This window comes from Sturnus vulgaris, chromosome Z (genome assembly GCF_052056855.1).
Source record: "Sturnus vulgaris isolate bStuVul1 chromosome Z, bStuVul1.hap1, whole genome shotgun sequence".
Taxonomy (NCBI): domain Eukaryota; kingdom Metazoa; phylum Chordata; class Aves; order Passeriformes; family Sturnidae; genus Sturnus; species Sturnus vulgaris.
This window is the reverse complement of record NC_142283.1, coordinates 60,448,026-60,470,767: the sequence shown is the minus strand read 5'-3', so window position 1 is coordinate 60,470,767 and position 22,742 is coordinate 60,448,026. Positions and strand designations below refer to the sequence as shown.

Below are 22,742 nucleotides of genomic sequence, written 5' to 3'. Positions count from 1 at the left end.
TCTCTGCTCAGGGTCAGGAAATACTGCAGCTGCTGGGAGTGGTGCTGGTTGTTGAACAAACTGGGACTGGAAGCTGCTACTCTATTACTCTCTTCCATTAGCCTTCTTTATTCTACTCCACCAAATTTTCCTTACTGCTTCCATGTCCTAGTGGCTGATCTCCATCAACAGCTGCTTTTCTCATATGAGACAGTTTGTTCTTTCACTCTGTTTTTACTGATTACTCAGACCTTTATATAGCTTATTTCATGAGTCACTTTGCCTACCTACCTGCACCAGCATGGTGTGCTATCCATCAGTCCCTTGTTCAGCGGTAATTACCAACCTTTTATTACTGTTTTTTCTCCCAAGAACTCCTCCTAATGTCAGCATACTTCATTAGTTTCCAATTTTGCAAAGCACGAATTGTGGCATAGCTTCAGGAGCTGGAAATAGAATAATTATGTACCCTTTCCTAGAATTACGCATATGGATTTGGAAGGGAACTAAGACTGAAGTTGCCAACAAATCCCTTGTAATTCCTTTCCACGAACACTTAATCAGACAGATTCTATTGTCACGTATATTTGTTCATTTCAAAATTCTCTGAATGGACTCTGGATGTCAGTTGGTAGTATGGGTAGAATGGGATAGTGCTCAAGATGAGCAAAGCCTGCATTCTTCAAATCTTCTCACTGCTGTCCTATCACAGTGGCAGGAGGACCCTGACATAAAGTCAATCGTGCTTTTATAGATGCCTCCACACTTTTGTCTGGCCAACCTAATCATACTTATTTTTTTGCATGATTGTCTTTTAGTGGTACTATGAGAAAGGAAAGTTAAAAAGCTGAAAGCTAATGCTGGTGTGTCACAGGCAATTTTATAAATATCCATATAAAAGATTAGATTTGGTAGTAATCCTGGGACAACATTAATTTGAAATGAATTAACTAATGGTTGAGATTTGCATGTTTTGAACTGAAGATACCTAATATTACATTATCGTTTGTGAGTGGAATGAATACCAAGCAGGTCTGGGACATAGGAATAGCTATGCAGGATTAATGATATGAACAGCCTATTTTGCAGCCCTGAAATTAGGCTCAATATAATCTCAATTGACCTTTCTGTCCTGTCATGTGAAGGAAACCAAGGAGGTTTATTTGCTTCTGTCCTTCCTCAAGGTGTTTTTTATTTTACAATATTTGATAAAAAAGCCCAAAATTCTGCTTCACTGCCACTGTGATCACAGCAGGGAAGGGTACACTGTGAAAAAATGATAAAGCCAGTCCTTGACTATTCAATTAATCCCTCTACTCTATCCTCCTGCATAAATGGAAGTATGTTTTTAGATCCAGACTGCACAACTGTATTTGGAAATGAAATCAGGTCATTAAATTTTAAATTTTACCACACATAGATCATGATTGTTGCAAATCAGAGCTGACTGAAAGCTGCCTATCTTAGACCAGGCAATTGGGCACCCCACATGTTGGGCCCTGAGCAATCTGGTCTCTGACTGTCTGTGTGAGTGATCATGGGTCCGGGCTGGGGGCTCCTGAGAGTCTGTCTTGTTTCACAAGCTGTTGGGAGATGAGTTATTTAGCTGATCTTTTCAGTCTTGTAAAACCACCCATAGCACTCCAGGATATATTATTTTTCTGGCATGTTCGATTGTATTGAAAATGTTGGTTATTAAGGATAAAAACAGCTGGGGCTTTTTTAAACATAAAAATTATAAAAAATCATGTCCTTTTTTTTGATCCCCTGCCATTCAGATTGCATGCAGCTTTTTATTCTCATCTAGATATATTAGTTATTGCCATCATTTTAGTATTTTTCTTGGTACTATTATTTTTCAAAGATTGCAGCCTCATGAAATGCTTTCTAAAAAAACAACTGAAAAAAGGTCATCCAAAATGTCCTGTACATTCAATTAAATGGCTTTTTATGTCTTTTCTATTAATATGTACTTTCCGTCCTGAAAAACCATCATATAAATCAGTGCTTCGTCCAGCTGAAATAAGCATGTGCCTTGGGACACAGTTTCCAAATAGTTCTTCTCTGTACATTCCAGTCTTGATTTAATCCAGGTTTACCTCAGCTTTGCTTTAGCTTATTGGGAACAGGTTTAAGTTAAAGTGGACAAAGGAGCTCTTAAGCAAGAGCATTGCAAAGTATCACATTAGCAAGCCAGAGTGGATGCACAGTCTGCATGCAGAAGTCTTCTTTATTGATGTTAATCTTTGAGATATCTTTCTCTTTTACTTAGCCTCTCTCCCTGCTGCCATGTCCCATGTTTGTGGTGGAATTAATGTGACTAGGTCCTCAAATTTCAGAGGAAGCTACAACACAGTAAAAATTTTAGCTCTTTTAATAGTAATGAAACTTGTCAGAGGACACTTCTCCTCCATGTCAAGGTTATGCAGAATGTCATCTTTACCCCTCAGCATCAGCTGAAGTGGCCATGAGGGCTTTGGCTTTGGGACTCATTCAGCACTGATCAGAGGACAAAGTCCTGCTGAGATGGGGCTTCCAGCACTCACTTCTCTCACACCTCAGTGGTGTCTTCTACACTGTGGTACAGTAGCAATGCAGTGAGCCCAGAGCATGTTGGCTGCTCCTCTCTCTTTACCCACTTCAGCCAGTCCATTTCCCTGGTGGGAGGGAGGCTCTTTCCACTGGGAAGGAAATGTGATGTGTCATCTGCTGTTTGCTGAAGGGAGCTGCTACTCATTCTGGGCCATCCTATTTGTAAACAGAAGCATGAGATAAAATATCAGTCACACAGAAAATGAAGTCTGAATTTCATAAGCAGTGAAAAAGTAAAAATGGGGCAGAGAGGGGAGGGCTCAAAGAAAATGTTTATGTTCTCACTTGGCAGAAGTAATAGCAGCATTTGGATTGGAACCTGCACAACTTTGCTGGAGTTAAATTTCATAGCAGTATGGTAAAACATCTCTCTCAGCATCACCATGCCCATGAGAAAATTAGGCTTTAGTGATGGAAACATCAGAAGGCCCTAGTGGCCTGTGCAAGGAATTTGCTGCATGGGGGACTCTTCAGTAGTTGGTTTAGGTACAGCACTAAGTTCTTGGTTTTTTCGTTGTGGGAAATCCAATACTTGTAAGAAGAGTTGTCCACAAGGTTCACTCAACATTTTTTTGAGGAAGACAAAAAAATTTGCTGGGAATGCTGGGTTTTTCTTTGGAAAAAAAAGTGCTTTTCACTTCTTAACTGCTCATTTCTCTCCATTTTGCTTGTGGAAAGATAAAGAATTTAGAAAAAATCCTCAATCCTCCAAAGCCGGTGAAAAGCTGACAGTAGCTGGGCAATGCCAAACAAAATTTGCAAAAGTAAAAATAACATAGAATGAGTCCTTTTCTTTCTGAACTCCATCCCCATTCCCAGTAAATGCTGAATTATCATGTCTTCGACTTTTTTTTTTTTTTTTAAGAAGAATTTTCCATTTATTTTGAGGGTGCTGTGAAACAGGCAGACCCAGAGCTGACAGGGCAGCCTGCTAACCCAGCTCCAGTGCAGGCATGTGTACAGGCATGTGTGCAAAGGAGCAGCTCTCTTCTCCTTTGGGTTGAAAAGGCTGTGAAAACAACTATCAGAAAATTAGCCTAGCTTCCTGCCAGGGTTGGATTTTTGAACAGGATCTGCAATTTATTATCACTCTTCTGGATGTTCTTTTGGATATTTCCCAGAGATTATATGTTACAACTAGGTCAAAAATATGCATGGGTAATTTAATAGTCACTTGGAAATTGCCAAGTATCTTCACTGGTCTGTCCAGCACAGCAGTCTGGAGTTAGAGGCCAGTACCTCACCCTTGGAAAGAAGAGGGAGAAATAAACTGGTAATGGATGGTCAGAAAACAGCCAGCCAGCTGGCAAGTTTCTGATTAACCCTTGTTACAAAATGCATGGATGATGCTACAATAAAGACTTTCTTTTTCTTTTTTTCCATTTGATTCATATGGAAGAGCTTATTGTGCAATATTATTGTGAATATTCCCCTTATTCATCTGTATTTGAATCATATTACATTGTTGACATCAGTGGTATGTTCTGGACATGCTTTCTGTAGGCTGATTAATGCTGGGAAATGATTAGGTAGATATTAGTTACATTTAATAGTAAACATTTTTCTCGGAATTCAATTGTGTATGTATGGCGCTAAATGCATGTTGGGTCACAATTTTCAGCAGTCCTCACTGCACTACATTAGAGTCTACAAAAACAGCCCCTGTTTGGAAAATTTGCCCACTTAGCTGTACCAGGGAAATGGATCTCTGATGATTTTAGGCATGCCTTTTTGAAGGTCAGAGGACTGTTACTTGCAGAAGCAGCAGTTATGAAATCTCTCCTTTGTTAGCAGAAGTAAAACTGTTTTTCTTTAGGTTACTGTGTTCAGCCTTCTTTTGACTGAGGTCCTCCAGATAGCTGGTTTTGAGTTTGAAATGGACCTCTCAGAAAGCTTCCCCCCACACACCGTGCAGATAGAAGAGGTAGAAGGAGGGGCAGTGGCTTTCTTGGTTTTAATTCCTCTTTTAATACTTCATTACTATCATAAATGTTGTTTTTCTTTCTGTAGACTTACCAACTCAATGCTGTTAGGCTAGGTTTGCAGAGAGCTCCATTCAGAGACCTTGAGAACAAGAGCAGAGCATGCCTGTAAAATATTGTCTTGAAATGGATAGTGAGCCTTGAGATGCCCGAGCATCCAGCAATCAGTGAAAAGTCTGCTGACTGATTTAAAAGCAGTTTGACTCAACTTTGAAAAGCATGACTCACAGATCATGATGGCCAGTGCATAACAGCCTTTTAATTATTTGAACATTACCCACCAGTTTGAACAAAGCTGGAGAATCTGGATCACCCTGTTTATTTGGATAATGAAATTCTTCTGCTACCCCCTTCCCTTAGCACCCCCAGTGCTTGGGTGAAAATCCACCAACAGAGTGCCAGGCTGGAAATAAGCCTGCAGACCTCAATATTTACTCCATTTTTTTCAGTTCTCAGATCCCTCACCTGCATTTTCAAAGCTCTTTTCTGTTTTGTCCTTAGAGACATGACAAACTCAGCAGCTTGGTGTTCAATTTAAAACGTGCTCTAAATGAATCTTCTTTTAAAAATGAAGGCAACCCCTGTGGCTTTCCTTGCTGGGTGAAGAGCCACTGATGTGTGCAACCAGCACTCTTCAGCAAGGTTTCAGATGGAAAATGGACCAACTTTCTACTTCATGTCCATGCCAATGGCCAGACCATGGCAGTGGTTTTTTTGCAGGGAAGGGGCCAAGCTGAGCCTGACATCTCCTCAAGCTAAGAACTGGCTTCAGTCATGGGAATATGGCTGAGAAGCAGGAAGAGAGAACTTCAGGTCTCCCCGTCTAACCAGCTAACACAAATCCTAGCTGACTGGAAGATCAAGGTTGTCAGATTTTGCAGGCCAAGTTATCTTTTTGCAGAACAGCTGGTACCAAACTGAAAAGAACACACATTGCCAGCCCTGGCTGAAATATATAAACTCAAAATTTTGTCCCAGAGCACTCTATATGCATGTTTGCAGTAGTTGCTAGCTCTAAAATTGAATCCCTCAATCCTTACCATACAGTCATAGAATCATAAAATTACTAACTGTTTGGGTTGAAAGGGACCATTAAAGAGCTAGTCTGATCCACCTATAATGGGCAGGGACCTCTTCAATCAGATCACGTTGTTCAGAGTCCCATCTCACCTGACCTTGAGTGTTTCCAGAGATGGGGCATCTACCACTTCTCTGGGCAACCTGCTCCAGTGTTTCACCAACCTCACTGTAGGAACTTTTTCCTTATATCTAGTCTTAACCAACCTTCTATTAGTTTAAAACTATTACCCCTTTTCCTATCACTACAATCTCTAATAAAATGTTTATCCCTCTCTTTCTTATAACTTCCTGTTAAGTACTAAAAAGCCTATGTAAGGTGTCCCTGGAGCTTTCTCTTCTCCAGGCTTAACAACCCCAACTCTCTCAGCTTTTCCTCACAGAAGAAATGTCATCGAAATATTTTTCATTACCTTTCACTGATCAGTTCAGACAGAGAACTTCAGACAATTCCTGTGCATCTTTACAGGCATTTTCAGCAGAGGGTCTTCACCACCAAATAGATTGGATTGTCCTCTTAAAGGAAAAAAAATACCCCAAAACAGCATCATTACAAAAGAAATTTTTCAATGAAACTTTTAATTTCCTTTCTGTGTAGCCATAGGCCAAAATGAGCTGATATGCATACATATCTGCTCTGCTTAAAGAGAGATAGAAAAGGCCTTGGAGGTTTTGGAACAGTCATAACCGTGAAGGAAAAGAAAAACAAAAAGAAAATATCCCAGGAGTATAAAACTTGTAGAACTTCAGTGTCAGGGGTTATTATTTTTCCTATCTCCCCATATCTTTCAAACACAGAGTTCAGGACTGAAAGCATCTTTCATAGATGCAAAGTTTTCTAATAAATTTTGCCTGAAAATGTTTTGACAATATTTGTAGTTTCTAGATAAGCAGATATAAAATATAATTTTCCCACTTTTAAGGAAAGCTTATTAAGTATTCAAATTGCAAGTGAGAAGAGCAATGCACAGAAAACCATTTAAAAACGCAAAATTTAGATAAACACCTAAACAAAGCATTTCTATGAAGTCAGAGGAATTAAATTACAGGATGTTGAGATTAAACGTACACTACTTAAAACAGAGTTTTTGAAGCCAAACAATTAAAGTAATCCTATCGATAGTTTCCTGAGTTCTTTGCAGTGTATGATAATGTATTTTTACCCTTCTATCAAAATCCCTCCTCCTCTCCTTCTGTTTAATGGAAAGAAAATGAAAATTCATTTTATAGTTGGAAAAGTAATACAGAGGGAGGATAGGCAAGAAGCCCCAAATCCCAGGGAGTTGGCAGAAGCCAGAAACATCTCCTTAGATCTTTGACTATATGTGGCACTGAAGAAGTTTATCTCTTTACCAGGTGTGTTCCAATCTCCATGAAACCTTTGGAAATACAGTTATTATAGATGATATATAGATGATATGATCAGCATGGTGAGGGCATCCCTAGTTGCAAGCTCACCCTGCATTTCTGCCTTGCTTCACAGGGAAAACAATAACTGATGCAGATTGCTCCTGGTTCCCTCAACTCCAGCCCCAAAGTTTAGAGGTTAGTAAAGCACAAGGGAATAATCTGTAATTGATTCTGCCCATTCCTCTTGCTCATAGTGGATCAACACCTGTGTGTTTGCTGCAGTGAGATCCCCTATGGAAAGCTATGGGATGTTCACATAAGGGCTTCAGGCTGAGAGAAACCTTCACCCTTCAAACTGAAGTATATAAATTCCAGGTGACAGTTCAGGAAAGGAAGTTGAAGGTGAAATTCAGGTGTCTGTAAGCACAAATTATGATGAATTAGAAGTCTCTTACTCCCAATGTGCAGTTATGAATGTGGTACAATAAACATGATTCTCGGGGTTGTAAACAGTATCATAAAGTGCCACCACACGGGCAACACTGGCTCATTAAGTATCCCAGAAAAGCCTAAAACTCCTGCTTGATTTCATCCATGTCTGAGTAAAATCTTTAAAGACAATGTATAGCTTTTAAACATGTATGAGAATCTCATACAAGCAAAAGGTTGTATGTGTTTGATTTGGTATCCTGTGGCCTGATTTGCCAATAAAGGTATGAATTTCTCTTTGTGTGTATATGTTAAAACCAGAAAAATTTCTAAATACTTATTTTTATAAGTTATATCTGCATATAAATTTTTATCTATAATTGTATTTTTTTTTAAGTATTCTCTATGTTTGAACTGAATGTGCCTGTCTTGCACCAAAAAAAGTCAGATTTTTTTAAGGGGCCGCTTGATGCAGGCATCATTGACTAGGAATGAGATGGACTAACTCAGTGGAAACCATCTTCATGGAGGTACATGTTCATGCTCTTGAGTAAAATTCTTCATAGGATCTGAATAGGTAGCATGTTATTTGTAGTCCCCAGACAAAATCCTGTTTGAGATAAGTAGAAGAGTTCTAGCAGAAAAGAAATTATATTAGAAACCTCTCTGAGTTGCATTTTTTACTTTTCTCTATTCTTAAGAAAGGGCTGGGTATGAAAATCAGGCAAGCATAAAGAACAGGGATCTTGTGGAAAATGTGATGCTCTCATCCAAGGGATTGAGATGACAGCTGAGTTCTGAGACAGCAAGGGGTGAGTTCTGAGTCATGGGTCTGTGTTCAGGCTTTGCAGGCTGTGCTGAGACTGCATCTTACCATCTCTGTGCTGTACCTTCAGAACAAAAGGGAAATACCTGTGTTGCAAACCCAGTATGTAATTAGAAGTAACGGGGTCCTGCTAAGGCTCAGGCTGTGACTCCTAGTTCCACTCTGGTTCAAAAAGTGTTTACTTGCGGTTTGCAGAGAGTTGGCAGAATATGCATGTGACTCCTTTCTTTCCATGCTTTCTATTTCTTGCCTGGGGAGAGCAGCTGGAAATCTCTTTATATGTTCATAATAAACTGCAGCTACAGAGGAAGATCAGCTAGATCAGCAGTCACTGCTAGTTATACTCGTCAGCACTTCCTATGCCCCTAATTCTGCGCAATTTCATAAGGAAGAGGAGACAGAGAGTGAGATAGTATGTTGGAATGAGCAGAGAGAAAAAGGAGCATGATCAGCAAAGTGGATGTTATTATGAGCTAGAGAAAAGTAGTGAGTGTGCAGAGAAAGGGGCGCAAGAGGGCCTGGGGATTGCAATATGGGAAGGTGTTGGAGATGCTGAGGTGCTCTCCCATGCAGGTTTAATGCCAAAGCACATTGCTTTTTCTGTGTTATTTCCAGTGTATCCTGCATAAGGAGTTCCACAACAACTCAAATGTTTCAACAGTGCAGCTATGCAATTTGATAAAAAGTAGTAAAGCAGATGCAGGTGCTTTTTGCATTCCTTTAGGCTTGCAACAAAGCATTTTAGATGGTGAAAGGAGACAGTCACATCTAAAAAGTCAATACAGCAGGGCAGGAAAACAACTACCCTTTTCTCTGTAAGGAGGAATTGAGCAGTAATAGGACAGAGGCCTTGAGCACATATTACAGAAAGCATGAGAGTCTTTCTCAAACTTTCAGGCAAATTTTGTGAAAGAACTTGGGGTAATTTAAAATGCCTTTAGGAATCAGAAGGCAGATTGTATTGATGTTGTAGACTTTCCCATATTCAGATTATTAATATGCAGAAGAGTATATTGAAATTAAGATTTTAAATGGTACCCAATTGTAAATTCGGATAGTCAGAGTAAGAATTATTGGAAGACCAAAACTGTCAGGCAGAGTGGTGGAGATGCAGAGATAATGCAAGTTTAGTGAGGAAGAGAAAAATAAAAGAAAGTAAATGAGATGCTGCTTGCAGTCTGATAATTACCCATGGTGAGGAATACATATGAAATTACACATTGGAAAATTGTAATGAACTAGAAAGAATAAATGATACTCAAAATTGTCCCTGAAATTATCCATTGCTTGAAGTATATTGACCCTGCCTCCATCTAGTAGCTTTTACAGTATAAATTACTTGAGAATTTGACTTGTTAATATAACTTGATTATTTCCTCATTCTAGAACTTGTTTTATTCCAGCTGTTGGTGAGATGCAGGCTGAAAAATATGGTGTAGTAATATTTTTAACTCTTCTAATCTGACAGTGCTCATGTTTCTCCCTCTGTGCATATATGTGCATGTCCATTCATGTGTATAAATGTACACTTCTACTATTCTGAAGAACTGACCACAGTACAATTGTGGTATCACTATTGAAAAATAGAGCTGAAGAATGTTTTTAGTGTGAGGTGTGTAATAGATGAGCCATATGGGTTTTGAAGTGCAGACAGGGAGACATTTAGATCTACAAAAAGCCTAATTTGTCAGATTTTATCTATCTCTTCAGACACTGAAAGTTCTTCTGAAAGTTCTCTCTATGCTCATCAGATTACTGTCTAATCTTGAGGCATCCAGTATCTGTAAGCATCAAGGTTGGTAGCCATAAATTTTCCCATTGTCCTAACAGCTACATTCAGGCATAAGCTCGTGAATTTCATCTCAGTCTTAATTTATATATATAGAATCCCAAAACATTTTGAAATACTCTTCTTACCTAAACTCCACTGGCATCTCACTTTTCAATGGAAACTCTCCTATATGCCTCATATTTTGCTGTCTTTGATTCCCATGTTAGGCAAAGCAAAGAAATTTAAATCTGAAATTTTCAACAAAATTTTCAACAAAAGGATTATCATTCTTACGAAAAAGACTTACAGAACTTCTTAAGGAAAAAACAGGCAAGTGATAGAGGGAGGTGTGCAAAGGGAGTGACTTGCTGAATTCTTTAATCACAGAATAACAGGATATTCTGAATTGGAAGCAACTCACAAAGATCATCAAAATCTGACTCCTGGTCCTGCACAGGACACCCTAAGGGTCACAACATGTGCCTGAGAGCATTGTCCAAACTCTTCTTAAGCTCTAATGGGGCTGGTATTGTGACACTTCTCTGTGGAACCTGCTCCAGTGCCCGACCACCTTCTAGATGTTTTTCAAATATGCAACATAAGTCTCCCCTAACACAACTCCAGGCTATTCCCTTGGATCGTGTCACTGGTCACCACAGAGAAGACATCAGTGTCTGCACCTTTGCTACCCCATGTGAGGGAGCTGTAATTGCAATAGGTTCTCCCCTCAATCTCCTCCAGGCTGAACAGACCAAGTGACCTCAGCCACTCCTCACACGGTTTCCCCTCCAGGCCCTTCACTGTCTTCATGCCCTCCACTGGACACTGTCTAGTCCTGTCCTTCTTACTCTGCAGCACCCAGAGCTGCCCCCAGCACTCAAGGTGTGGTGGCCAACAGCTGGCCTGAAGGCCTCACAATTATAATTAATCTCCATTTTATAACTTGTTTGGTTAAATTGCCGGTGCTCTAGGTACCAACGTATTGGGTTGTCTTTTTTAATGAGTTAAGCAGCTAATAGTAGCTATAAAGTTGTTTATTGTAGAAGCACATCAGTTTCAAAGCAAAAGTTACAGATGTTAAAGTCTTTGTTGAGTTTTGGTGTGGAGTTCTAAATAGAAGTAGAAGCTGCTCCTGGAGGTCCCAGCAGGCCTGATGTTGCTGCAGCTCTTATCTTCTTTCTGGGTGTTGATGATGGCAGTGAGAGAGCAGGAGCAAAACCAAAAAGCAAAGCAAAAAGCAAATGGTAAAAAGCACCAGCTTTCCTTAATGCATGTTTTTATATAGAAACTTTCTAACAAGCTAAGACATAAACTTGGACTACTACTTCTTAACTTATTAGCATTCCAGTTTCTTAGCACTCCAGGTTACATATAAACTACGCATATGGTCTATCTCATTCTACCTGAAAAATGTAAGCAATATTCTTACTATAGTTTTATTATGTCTAAAACTATGTTCCTGTAGCCTCCACGGATACACCAGTATCTAAGACTATGTTTTTCAACTTTCCTTAGAACTTGCACTTCTACTTTGGCATTTATGATCTTTTACTTACTAAAAGCACTTAAAACTCATTTTATTTACTTACTTCTTTGCTTGCTTATACTAAAACTCAAACTTACACCTCTACTTTATGTGTGAGTGGCTTAACACACTTCAATCCATCCAAAGGTTTAATTCAATCCCTGTACTCTGATTTCTCTCTGAAGAATTCAGAGTGATTCCTGACTCCAATATCTCCCCCTCCTCTTTGGACCATAGATTCCCTTAACAGGCTTATTAATCATCTGTTGAATGCATTGGAGAAAACAGGGCACTATGATTAGCACTACTACTATGATAACTAGAATGTATAAACCTATTTTAAAAGCTTTTTTGTCCATGATGATAAATCCAATTTACTGAAGAGATCATCTAACCAAGTTCTATCATCAACTTTGATCTTTGCTACATCTTCCCTGAGTTGTATGCTTTTGTGGATAGATTCTGAATTATTAGATAAATTCATACAACACTTTTCGTCAAAATCTTCACATTCATGTCCATGTGCCAATAAAAGAAAATAAATTGCTGCCCTATTCTGCAAAGTTGCATGTTTATTACTGTTGACAGCAGTTAACATGTCACTCAATGCAAGGGAAGTAGAATTGGTCTCCTTACTCAGCCACCACCCTAATCGGTCTAATTGTTTCAATGCCACTGCTGAGCTAAGTTGTGGAAGGAGATGAAATGATGGGAATCTTTTCCCAAAACCCCAAGGTGTACAATTGTCCTTGCAATCTAGTTTATAGAGATGGGTAAATATTTTGACCCTATACTTCGTAGACTTTTTTGCTTTGGGTGTTAGCAAAGTAAGTTTTCCACCTATGATGTATGCCAGGATGGCAGGCCGAACTTTGTCCCCACACACAAATAAAAAAGGTAAATAGTTATATACGTACCTTAATTATATAACTTAACCCAGTGAGGACCTTTGGAGAGCAGGCCTAGGCCATTGGGGATGTGAACAGCTCTTGGCTGGTTGATGTCTCGGTTTGAAAGACAGGTATGGTCTAAGGAAAGGCAGGAGCCCCTTTTCTGCGATGCAGAGTGCAACCCCCCTCCCTTTTAATTATTTTAGGTCCAATTCAGACACCTTCAGGCAGGAGATATGGGGATGAGAATAACAGTTCTTTACTGGTATTTAACAAAGCAGAAAAAAACAACAACAGCTATAAAAATTGGCAACAGAAACAGTCTAGCTCCGCTCCAGTCCCTTCTGGCCGCAGGCCGTCTCCCTGTGCTGTTACCGGTGCTGTGGGGGCAGGGCAGGTCCCGCGCAGTTGAAGAGGGCTGGGTGATGGCGGCCGCGGCCCAGGGGAGAGAGGGGATGGGGAAAGTTACTCCCCCCTCACGGTGTCGGTCGTGGTGCTCAGCAGAGTGTCTGGAGGTAGTAGGGTGAGCTGGGAGAGCAGCAGAGTGATGTCCAAAGGCAGGGAGCGTGGATCTCAGCGCTGGGATGACAGGGGAAGATGCCAGAGCAGAGCCCAGGTTGTCTTCCCACTCCAGGAGCCAAGCGAGAGAGAGAGAGCCCCGCTCCAGACCCCCCTATCCCACCTTTCCTTTTCCGGTTCCCCCCCCCTCCCCCTCCAGCCACCCCCCTACGAGAGAACATTATCTGTCGTTTTAAGGTGTAGCCACAATTACTTAGCATAACAATGGGAGAAATTCCACAGAAAGAAAAGCGAAGCATTCAACCCCCAACAGTTGACTAGAGGGTGACTGGTCCAGGCAATAGGCATTGACCATGCAGTCCTTCTGATCTATGTAAGGAGAACTGCACTTAATAAAAGTGGAGTGTTGTGCATGAATCCAGGGTGTCTTGTTGCTTGTCTGTCGCCTGAACTGTGACACCCAAGCTGAGGCAACCCCAGTGCAGGACAATCCCCTCCCTTGCCTGGCTGCTGATGCTGTCCCTGATGCCCCCAGGACACGCTTGGCCCTCCTGGCTGCCAGGGCACTGCTGGCTCAAGTTCAACTTGCCATGGACCAGAACCCCAGGTCCTTTCCATGGCACTGCTCTCCAGCCTCTCATTCCCATCTGTCTGTACATCCAGGGCTGCTCTATCCCAGGTGCAGAATTCAGCACTTTCCCCTGTAGAATTTCCTTTGAGTGGTGATTGCCCACCCTCCTAATTTGTCAAAGGCCTCTCTGCCTTTGAGGGAATCAACAGCCCCTCCTCATTTAGTATCATCGACAAACTTGCTTAGTACCCCTTCAAATCTTGTATTGAAGTAATTTATGAAGATGCTGAAGAGCACAGAGCCTGGGGTGGAGCCCCGTGAACCCCCCTAGTGACAGGTCCCCATGCTGATGTCACCCCATTCACTGTCACCCCTTGTGCCTGACCCATGAGCCAGCTGCTCTTCCATCTAATGATGTATTTATCCAGCTGTGGGCTGAATGATGCTGTGAGAAACAGTATCAGAAGTTTTACTGAAATCCAAAAAGATCACATCAACTGGCTTCCCCTGATCAGCTACGTTGGCTATCTTATCATAAAAGAAAATAAGATTTTATAAGCAGGAAACAATGCTATGCATAGTTACTAGAGATAACCAATTTTTCAGTGAGGATGACTGCAGATTTATGCCTTCTGTTGATATGATATCTCCTCTAATAATGGTCAGGCAAAGATACTTTTAAAAGAAGTCAGTATGAGTGGGAATGGGTGCACTAGTACACATTTGGCAAAAGATAAATATGGAGGGCTTCCAGGTTTCTGTTTTCAGTGATAGTGTGGGAGTTTTAGGGGGTTTTTATTGGTATGAGTTTTTTCTTGGTTTGGTTTTTATTTGTTTTCTGCCCAGTACAATGGTGTTGGTGTTTAAATGCTGATCACTCCAGGCCTGTTGTCAATAACAATAAATATGTAAAGGCACTTCTGCATGGTGCTTTGGCAAACTAAGCTGTAGGAAATTAGCAAGAAACATCTCTCCCCCCTAGCACCATGTTAAAATTAAGGCTTTGTGGCTAAACAGATGAATAGAAAGTGTGGGTGCACACAATGATCTGGATAAATATAATAGTAACTGACAGCATTCAGGATGCTTTTCAGAGCTTTGTAAGAGAGGCACAAGTGTCTTTTCCTCAAACTTGAAGCGTTCTAAACATTTGCCCAGAGACCAAAATAACCCCCTAAACCAACTAAAGAAACACACTTCAACAGCACCTAAATCTCTCTGATGACCTCCCTAATGACTATTAAGCAATCTTCAGCAGTCTTATCAGCTAAGCCCAAACAGAACTGGCTTCCCAGGAATACTGAACCTTTTGTTCAAGTGATATTTGGTTTCCTTACATAGCTATTGGGAAAATCCAGTGAAATAAATAGTTCATATTAAAAAACACTGGCTAATTCATTTAGCACAGTTTTTCTATGCGTGCTTTTCGTTCTCAATATTTCTGAAATAATTGGTTAAGAACTGCTTGTATTGCTGGTTTTGCAGAAAAATCAATTAGTTTCTTCTTTTTTTAATGTGATAAACATCTAGATATGAAATCAAGACCTAACTCTAGGAACAACAGAATAAATAGGATGTAGCTGTGTCTTACGTACCCAGTCAGGACTAACTTAAAAGACTCATTGGTAAGTGGAAATGAGTATTAGCTAGAAACAGTCACCAAATGTAATTTTAAGACCTTGGAGGTTCCCTGAGCATTTTGTTCAGCCTGAGCTTCTATCTGCAAACTCACATACCTAGGGCTGTAGGGATGCTGGCCACAGGCTCTGTTAAGCTGAAAATCTCACCAAACAGTTAAAAGTCCATGTTTTCAGATTTGCCTGTTTGCCTTAAAATACTGAAAATATCTTTACTGAATTTTAAAAGCACTCTTTCAGACAATTTCCATTACTCCTAAATTGCAGTCTAAATTAGGGAGTGCCACACTTCTAAGCCCTGCTAGATAGTCCCCATACCTCCAGACACTTTATAAACTTGCCTTAGATTCTGCACAGCAGCTCCCAGTTGTGAAGGCTGGCAGATAGTTTAGAACACTGCAGGCATTTTGAGTGTTAGGTGAGTTTTATTTAAAAAAATAAATGTCGAGCCTAATTTTTAAGACTTCTTATTGTTCATGTTTTGCTATAGAGTACTATGAAAATTGTCATTTTCAGCTCTAAGAGTTTGAATAACAGATGCTAAACTTTGGCTAATTACTTCCATCACTTATCCAGACTGTGAATGAGCCCTGCAACCTGAACCTGGTCTTTGAATTCTCCTCCAGTCTTACATTTAAAATTAGCAAATTGTCTTGGCTACAAATACATTGATGCTGATTTGTGGCTGACAGGTCAAGAGAAGTGATTCTGCCCCTCTGCTCTGCTCTGCTGAGACCCCACCTGCAGGGCTGCATCCAGCTCTGGGCTCCCAGCACAGGAAGGACATGGACCTGCTGGAGTAGAGTCGTGAGAAGGGTCACAAAAATAATCAGAGGGATGGAATATCTCTCCTTTATGAAAAGGCTGAAGGAGTAGATTTGTTCAGCCTGGAGAGGAGGAGGAGGCTATGGGGAGACCTTATTGCAGCCTTTCAGTTCTTAAGAGGAGGCTTAAAAGAAAGATAGGAAAAGGAGTGATGGTTTTAAACTAATAGAGGGTTGACTCAGACTAAATATAAGAAAGAAGCTTTTTTGTGGAGATGGTGAAATACTGGGACAGGTTTGCCTGAAGAGGTGGTAGATGTCCCCTCCCTGGCTACATTCAAAGCCAGGCTGAAAGGGGCTCTAAGCAATCTGACCTAGCTGAAGATACCTCTGCTCACTGCAGGGTTTATTCAACTAGATTACCTTTAAAGGTCCTTTCTAACCCAAACTGTTCTGTGGCTCTAATGAATATATAGTAATTGTACATGTTATTTAATACCACTGTTACTTAATAATACCTAAATCACTATACTACACAAGGATTCCAGCACATACCTGAGTAGCCAACGAAGTTGTTTACAACAAATCCAGCTATTAGTTTCACCAGATACTTCAATTTTACAGCCTGACTCCCACCACAGAGGCTCCCTTGCCTTTCTGTGTAAGCCAGGACACTCTCCATCTTTGAATGGTAAAATTTCAGTAGATATGGTCTACTTGCACTGTCTGTCTTCTCTTTCTGATATTTTCATTTCATTTTTCTGAAGAGACTCAGAAGAAAGGCACAGACTAAGATCTCCCTGACTGGGCCGAAACAAACCATGCCATCATCTGTCCTGGTCTACCTGTGCAAGATAATTCCCTAAAATCCAGCCATGAATGCTGAATCCACTTCTGGGCACCACTGAGGTTGTGGGTCTGCAGCTGAGGTGTAACACAGGGTTTCTAGGAGACACAGTAGGTGGGGTGGCAGGTCATGCCACTGTCTCCTTCCTTGACTAAGACGATCAAAGATGAACAACAACATTTGGAGAACTGGAAAATAATTGTGTGTGAAGGGTGCATGTGTAAGGAAAGGATGAGACATTGACTTTATGTCCTGGAAATCTTTCAACTTTCCACACATCACCAAACACCTCACAGGTTTGTCCTTTGTGCAACTGACAATGTGAGGTCTGAGAAGCTCAGAGAACATTGCAGAACTTTAAAAGAGCATAGCACCTCCCCCCTTCAGTGCACAGATTTGAATTATTATTACATTTATATTCTTTCTTAATATCTTCAGAAAAGCCAATTTTTTTTCATGAGTAATTCTGAATATTTTTCTTTACTGAAATCTGTACACAGTTCCTGCTGACAGGAAGGTTAATAAGAAAAGTAAGCTATCCGAAGTGCTCTGACTACTATTATTATGGGTTTTTTATCAGCAACACAAATTTCTGTTTTAACCTTCAGGGTCTCAGGATGTATTGGTGCACCAGAAAATGGATGTGAAACTCACTGTAAGTTGTTGTCGATCTGGAAATGAGTGAGAGTTGTGCAAACGTTGCTTTAAACAGAAGTGTGATTTTAGGATTGTGATTTGTGTAGAGAAAGTGCACATTTAAGGCACTCCTTGCTCCTTAATATCTTTTTCTGCTTTTTTTTAATCTGCTTGTTTGTTTGAAGCTCTTTGTTTCCTTCCATGTTGTTGGATGATATTGTCATTGCCCATACATAACTTCATATTTAAAATAATAATTAGACAAAAAGCCCTGAGAATTACTTGTAGAGCTTAACTGCAGTATTTTAGAGATAATAAAGAAGAGATTTTTAAACAAGCTTTCACGGAATGGAATTTTACTTGTTCATTGGCTCATCTAAAATTAAATGGAACATTTCAAAGAAGAACTGCTGCAGCAGCAAAATCCAATAGGAAGAGAGAAAATATGCAGCTAGAACAGAATAGTTCTAACAAACATTTCTAGTGCTAATTCTGCAGAATTCTGCAACTATCTTGTGCTATTGCAATGCGTTCAAGCAGCCCTGAGCTCACAAGTCTCATCAAGCATAGAACAATTTCAATCTCCATTGTATGGATCCAAAACTGGAGACTGACTCTCTTCATGATGTTTTGACCTTTAATTCTGAAAAAAGCCCATTTTATAAATGGTCTTTGTCCCAAAATCAGGGTTTTCTTTTCAGTTCAGGATATTTTAGAGTTTGGTTTGTTTTGAACATATTCAGTTTTGAACCCTTGGTTCAGATTTCTATCTGCTGCTAATTTCTAAATGATTTTTTTGTTGCCCGAATGAAAGAAGTAGGATCTTTCTGCTTTTAGAGTTGTGGAGCAGAAATCAGGTCCCTCAAGAAACTGATTGTACCTGTATGAGTTGATGCAAGAAACTCAAGAATTAGACTGTGTGTTTTCTAGTGCTTTTTATCCTCTTAACACTTGCTTTCACAGCTCTGTAGTCCTTAATTCTTCCTCAGGATTCCTCCTGCTTTTCCTTTTTCATTTGTCTTTCATAATATTTTGGTCAGGGTGTATATCTTATCTATGTTTGGAAAGTGCTTTGTAAATTTACAGCACTCTATAAATCCTTTTATGAGAATCAGAATGTAAACCTTTACCAGCTACAATAACATGAGTGGAAAATTCTATGTTCATTTCTCAATGACTGACTAAATGTTGTCTTTAGAGTTATATTTATAAGGAGATTCTTTGTATGTGCCTTACTGTAAATATTATTCTTAAACATGGAGTTAGGAAAACCAGTTATTCAATACATACTTTTTACTTTTCTTGAGTGTCAAAGAACTTTTTCCAGTTACACTGCATCCTTCAGGGAGACAGGAAGTAAGATGAGCCCTTAAAGTTATGTGGAATTGGAGCAATAAGAAGTATTTTAATTGTTCTAGGGTTTATAAAACCTACCTGGAATGGTTTTGGTTTGGGAATTTTTTTTCCAATTATTTTCCAAATAACTCCACTTTTCAAATCCCCTACATTTGTGGATTTTTTTTCCTCAGCATCTAATCACCAATAATAGTTACAAATGTAAAGGGGAAGTTCGTAAGAGAGCAGTCTGGGATGATTTATCTGTGTTTTTTTTGAAGTATCAGAAAAGAGAGCTCAGAGAGAGATGTCTTTGGCTCCTGTCTTTGAATGCCAGCCCATCCTTGCAGTCAGAGCAGCCCTGCATATCAGCCTGGCACAGGGTGGGCAGAGGAAGGCATGGTGCTTTGGGTAAGACAGTGCCTTCCCATCACCCATGTGAATGGATGCTCTGGGCAGTCCTGCTTGGTTCCCAGTGGGAGGGGACACACCTTATGCTTTCTTTGAACCCCACTTTTGCACTTGCTTGTGCAAAGTTATAAGGTAGTACCTTGAAAAGAGGTAGTGGAAATCACAGCAAATAAGTCAAGCTAAATTCCTTTGCAAAACCGACATGCAGGCATGCATGTCTTCCTGCTTTATTGCTGAGGTTTCTATTGAGGCTTCCTGATTGTAATTTATTTCATGTAATCTGATTTTAAAGTCATCAGAAAACAATCAAATATCTCCATAGATAGAACAGGATTACAAAGATGGTGCAATTATTAATTTGCCTTCTTTCTGTGATAATAGAACAGCTGCTGCCACCCTTTCTTTAACATGGCTGATTATTCCTGTCTCAGTTCATCTCTGCCGAAAATAAATGTGGGTTTTCTTACATCAAGATAACTCACAGAGACTTCTGGAGGCAATTTACATATAACCTCTACTTTTCTACACACATAAATTCAAAGGAACTTAGAATTACTTCTTGGAAGGGATCTCTGGAAATCACCCAGTTAAAACTTTTGCTAAAAATTGAGAGTATTGTTCAATTAGGTCAGGTCAGTCATGGTTTTGTCTACCTGAATCTTGAATACCTACAGATGTAGACATTCAAGAATGTCTCTGGGCAATCATTTCCAGCATGTACCATGTTCTTCATGTGAAAATTTGTGGTAAATTCATGAATGATCTTAATTTTTGTCAGACTAGCTATTATAGGAAACAGGCTAATGGATCATGTTTTATTATCAAGTAAATATCCGTATATAAAAATGCAGTCTGTTTTGCATTGAAGACAGAGGTTGCCAAAGAATGGTTGTTAAGCACTGGAATTCAGAGGGCTGAAGATAATTTCATCAAAATACTGGCCTGCTGAGTTGTGGATCATTTACCTGTTTAGATGAAGTGCGAAAGCATGGGATGAAGGATGTATTCAGAACAGATGAGAAAAAGTCAAATCAGAGTACCAGCTAGAGTGTCATAGCAGGAGACCATAAAAGCTTGATATGACAATTCAGCTGTGTATTTTAACAAATACATTAATTTGGAGGGACAGGAAAGGAGGAACCAAACACTGGTATGCAGGATAGAAGCTCTGATCATTTGGGCATGACTGCATTACCCACAGCAAGGAAAATCCTTAGACACATATGGCAGTCCAAGGCAAGTGTGAAACAAACCCATCTTCCCCCAGTCACAGAAGTGTTAAACATTGTCAGAGAAGTGTTACTGACATCTTTTCTATTCCATCTTTGGAGTTAGAATTGCTTAATTTCTCAAGTCCAACCGCACAAGCCTCTAGCAAGAGAGTTATAAATATCTTCCAAATGATCGGTTACACCCACATGCTCTCTTCTCTTTTAATGATAAGTTTTCTGGGGAAGAATTCCTTGCAGAAAATCACTCGAGAGTGCTTTGTTGGGGAAGCTGGATTGGTAAGTAATCGGAGAGGCTGCTTGCTTGCTCGCTGAAATTGAAGCAGCACATTCTGCAATACTACTCAGGGTCCTTGGTTAGTTTAATTGATAGGAAAAAAAGGATTTTTTTTGCTCACGTCTGTCCTTCACTGTACTCAGCAAGGCAACAGGGATATCAGAATGACTACATGTCCCTCCTGTTATTTTCAAACAGTAAACAAAAATTACCATGGCTGGATCCAGCACTTTCTGTGTGCAAGTTATTATGTCTGCAGAACAACCAAGTCTTTTCTAGGCAGCTGTTTACAGAGATCTGTTACCTGAGCAGGGGTCTCAGTGACCTGCTTACATTTCATTTCTGCAAATACCTCCTAAAAGTTATGTCTAACATCCTCTGAAGCCTCTGCGAGCTCCTGCTATGGGGGCCATGCTGAACAGTGAGTCCCTGTGATAGCTGATTTCTTGCTCTGCACAAAGGGCTCAGCTCCGTCTGCAGCACTGTGGGTAGGAGTCGGAGTGGTGTGGCATTGTTCCTGGGCTTGGCACCGACATGCCACATAATGTGATAATCCCTGTGGGTCAGATCTGTGCTGTCTTTGGCCAAAAAACTGCACTCGGACGTAAACTTCTGACCCTGTGGTTCTTTTCTCCCAAAAAATATTTTGAAAAGAAGTAATTGCTATCCTTTCATAAGCCATTCCTTGCTTGGATGATTTGATTCTCCTGTGTGCTACTGTGGCTTTTAAAAGAAACAGTAAACTCTTCATACAGCCAAGACACTCCAGTGCAAACAATCGAGAAGGCACAGCACCAAGGCAACTGTGTTCTTCCAAAATAGAACATTTTGTAAGGCTTAACCGTAACGTCTCATCCATAACTTTGTCTCAAGCAGGGAAAATGGTGGTTTGTGTGTCACATGTTCACTATTAGAGAAATCTACTGAGAAAAAGATATCTATTACAGAAACACTTTAAAAATAATTATTATTTTGAGAAAAATAATTACACTAGAGACATTATGGATTTAACTATTAAAAAACCTGACATTTCTTGAGAGAATTTTTCTGGTATTTTTCGTTCAGTGTTAGTTTATATGAATTCAGATTTGAGATGCTGAAACATGCAGCATTTAATCCTTGTGGGTTTGTGTGAGCACCTGAGGATATGATGTGCTGAAGGAGCATGGGAAAAGAAGAGCTTTACTTGAGAGACAGTCATGCTGCAATAATACCACTCTCTTTAGAGACTACCACTGTTGCAGTAAAACCAGAAAAAAATTACAGGGATTTTATATAACAACGCAATTTTTTGAGTTTGCACACTAAAAGAAGAAAATTTGCAAAGGCAAAAAAATGTTGGTATTAACCAGTGCCTAGATGAGCTAGAGTAATAGCTTCTGCATGTAGGACTAAAGAGCATAGTAGACTTAATTTGCTGCCCACCAAATTCTGTCTCAAATTTTTTAAACAACTTTACTTTTCTTCCTGTTTTGCATTTTATAATTTTAATATGTCTAATGATTGGACCTGCAACTCCTTGTGGATTCAAGTGAGACTACACAGACATCTACCAGCTTGATTTGCTGCAATCAAGTAATTCATCTTTTGCAGATGATGTCCTCATTTGCACCCAGTAATGGTGTTAAAAGTTATTTACAAGTGTAGAAGTCTAAATTTAAGAGCACTGAAAGTGCTCAAGAAAATCAAATAACTTGCTTTAAAAGCCATGTGATTTGCATTTCAGAAACTGATATCTGTGTAGATTTTGGAGAACCACAGGACTGGGGCAGCCTTTGGGGGTAACCTTTGGCTTAGTTCTTACTGAGGGTGAAGATCCTAACTGATGAGGAATGAGATGAGAGATGGAAGCCATTTAGCCACATCAGCTGGCCTCCCTTTCTTTTAACCTCATCCAGACAGGCCTGGCCTCTCTCCTGCTGTGGTTAGTGGAAGCAACATTTACTGTTCTCCCTCTACCCTGCACCAAAGCCCACGAACAAGAATGTGCCATGAGCTGTGTTTCCTACATGAATACCCATGCTGCTGTTCAGTATTGCCCTCCATCCATCTAACCAAAGTGAAGGGGTCATTGGCAAACAAAGCCTTTTCCTCA

At 40.0% G+C, this 22,742-nt stretch overlaps 1 long non-coding RNA gene across 4 annotated transcripts in view; it reads left to right on the top strand.

Moving 5' to 3' along the window:
- Nucleotides 1–22,742, top strand: part of LOC148219872 (uncharacterized) — an 85,550-nt gene that overhangs the window by 25,203 nt on the left and 37,605 nt on the right. Inside the window, exon 1 of one of the 4 annotated variants that reach the window (XR_015799337.1) lies at nucleotides 20,531–20,649. The exons of the other annotated variants lie outside the window; for them this stretch is intronic. This is a non-coding gene — a long non-coding RNA (uncharacterized LOC148219872). Of the gene's footprint in view, nucleotides 1–20,530; nucleotides 20,650–22,742 lie in introns of those variants that run through there. 4 annotated transcript variants of the gene reach the window in all.